The sequence below is a fragment of the Tachysurus vachellii genome, chromosome 9 (assembly GCF_030014155.1).
Source record: "Tachysurus vachellii isolate PV-2020 chromosome 9, HZAU_Pvac_v1, whole genome shotgun sequence".
In the NCBI taxonomy this organism is placed as follows: Eukaryota; Metazoa; Chordata; class Actinopteri; order Siluriformes; family Bagridae; genus Tachysurus; species Tachysurus vachellii.
In genome coordinates this window covers 5948864-5951764 of record NC_083468.1, presented here as the reverse complement: position 1 = coordinate 5951764, position 2901 = coordinate 5948864, and the positions used below count along the sequence as shown (strand labels likewise).

The window sequence follows — 2901 nt, the reverse complement described above, 5'->3', positions numbered from 1 at the left end:
TTGAGTCAGCGAGTCTTTTAGTCATGACTCAGATTCAGTGAGTCAATTGTTCACTCATAAAAAAGATATTGTCCTCTCTCATCCAACAGGTCAGCATTTGAGTCAGTGAGTCTTTTTGAATAAGAGAACAGAGTCTTGGTCATGACCAAAAGACTCACTGACACTGAGTTATGACCAAGACTTTGTTCTCTTATTCAGTGGGTCAATGTTTAACTCAGTGAATCTTTTGCTCCATGACATAGATTGTCACCGTTCCCATTGAGCAGATCAGTTGAACCAGACAGTTCAATGAGTCCTGTATAAGCTCATTAGATCTGCGGTGGAAAATTCCAGCGTTTCAGTAAATCGAATTCTGAGCTGTTTTTAGATTTCTCACACTGGCTTAGACTGTGTCAGGATCTGGATAATTAAATGAATATGTAAACGAATCTAAATGAATCACTTAATTAAACCTACTTAAATGTAAAAGAAATTAAGATTGTAATCGTCTGACCCACATAATTCTTATTACTTTACTGAAATAATATAAATAAATAATAAACCTAATACTTTCATTGTCTAGTGAATTATAGTTATTAGATTTTATCCCTTCCATCTCATTTCATGAGCAGCCTTCACCGGTTAATCTCTCATACACTTATTCACAAACATTCGCATTAATCATGCTGAATGAGCACATGCTTTGATATGCAAGGCTGAATTCCTGTCTGGATGAACGAATGTTACTGAATTATCATTATCATTGTAATCAGTGTAGGACATAAGTGGCTGCTAATTGTTTGTCACCTACACTAGGATCTTGCTAACACACTGGGATCTATAAAATACAGCAGGGCACAGCATGGGACAAAGTGATAGAGCTATACACACACACTTTCACTAACACAGTGCCCTTCATCGCTGCACTTGATTCCAGTAAAGTGTTATTCTGCTTTCACAGAAAGGAAGAAAATGAGATTCGACTGCTGTTAAACCCGGTGATGCGCGTGTACCATATGCAATCTCATAATCCCTTTTTCATTGTAATCTCAAATATGGTTTTATCAGGGAGATTGTGCTCAAAGGTGTGTGTGTGTGTGTGTGTGTGTGTGTGTAAGAGACCGAATGTGTGAAAGTGTACAGAATCTCAGGCATCACAAACACTGAGTGAGGAAGTAGTGCTATAATAATAATAAAATGCTAGAAAATAGTTTTGTCCAAATATATAGAATGTTAGGATTTTTTTTTCATATTTTTGCATGCAGATAACAGGAAACAGTGGAACGAGTGCAGTGTTTCAGCATCGTCCTTGCCAACACCAGTCACTGCAGAGCATCAATAACCCAACCCTAATGCAGTGTGTGCAATCGGTATGAACCTTGCATCTCCCTTACATCAACATGGCACTGCGTTACAGCTAAAAAAATACATCACCACAAATTTATCCGATTGATAAAAGCGTCTTTGTTGTTGGGCAGGAGAAAGCGGCACAATACACCGTTAACTCTTATGCAAATCAGAATGAGTTCTGGACATCGATCGGTGGAAAAACAAACAAGGGGCAGAATGACCTACATGAACACTTTGTGCATCACTGATGATAGCGTTCGTACGCGAAAAGCCAGGATGGAGGTGATGGTGGTGCTCTTGCTGCTTGCTGGATAAGTTTTCAGAGAGAAACTTTCACTTAACCAGTACAGATGCCATCATCACAACAGCATGTGAATGTGGTTTAATACACAACCAGATGTCAGTGACTTGATACCTTTATGGGTACACCTTGTACTCTTTTTTAGAAGAAAATCATTAAACAAAAATCTATTATTAAGCTTCATAATTGTGCTTAGGGGCCACTTTTACATTTAATATCTTAAAAAAAAGTGAATTAAATAAAAAGGTACAAAACAAAGGTCTTCCTGTTTTGTACCTTTGAGAGTATCCTTAACATGGTGCTGTGTATAAGACGGGTAGCCTTCAGTGTATGGATTAAAGCATTGCTATATATTAAAGCTTTAAGTAGCTATACATTTACATTGTTTCTAGCCTGACACACACACACACACAGACACACACACAGACACACACAAAATGTTAGGAATGTATATAAATATATATATAAGGAGATGAAATACTAATCTAATACACTTTACTGACTGATTATTTACATTATTAAGTATGGGTTTTAATATATATTAATAAATATATGAATAATAATAATAATAATAATAATAATAATAATAATAATAATAAATAAGCTCATACCTATTTCCTATGAAGGTGGTATTGGTTGTCCAAGGATGTATGGTGTATGTGTGATAGAGAGAAGGTTGGAGTTGAGGTGTGTGTGTGTGTGTGTGTGTGTGTGTGTGTGTGTGTGTGTGTGTGTGTGTGTGTGTGTGTAAGGTGATGATCTGCAGCTACCTGAGTTCACAGCTATGAGAGCACGAGCCTCCTGTGACGCTGCGTTGGGGCGCGCGCGCGGTTCCTCCTCTCCACTGCACTGCACAGACTTTCTCATGGAAGGGAAGTGTTATGGCTTTAATCCGGTTAAAAGCGGGGTATTTATATCACCGTTGCCGTTTTAAGTCTCTCCGCAAAGACTTTCAAACTCCAGCGCAGCTCAGCAGTTCTCTGTGGCTCAGCTCTCTAACCGCGCGCTCCTGTTGTCATCTCTCTCTCTCTCTCTCTCTCTCTCTCTCTCTCTTATCTCTATCCTCAGCTATATTCCACAGTAACAGTGCAGCCCCGGGTCTTAGTGCCTGCTCATCCATATCCCTGACAACCAAAATCAGAAGTGCACAATTAATACAATTATTAGCTACCAGCAGGGGCAATTTTGGGCCCTATGCAAGAAAATGAGACTGGGCCCCCACCACACCCATTTCGCACCAAACATACAGTACAAGTCTCTGGGGGCCCCAA

The 2901-nt window shown here is 39.2% G+C and overlaps 1 protein-coding gene across 1 annotated transcript in view; it reads right to left on the bottom strand.

The window, feature by feature from the left end:
• tmem91 (transmembrane protein 91) overlaps positions 1–2675 on the bottom strand; it is a 34076-nt gene extending 31401 nt beyond the window's left edge. The window contains exon 1 of the mRNA XM_060877455.1: positions 2401–2675. The gene's annotated coding sequence lies outside the window, so the exon portion shown is untranslated. The remainder of the gene's footprint in view (positions 1–2400) is intronic.
• Between the last annotated feature and the right edge of the window lie 226 nt (positions 2676–2901).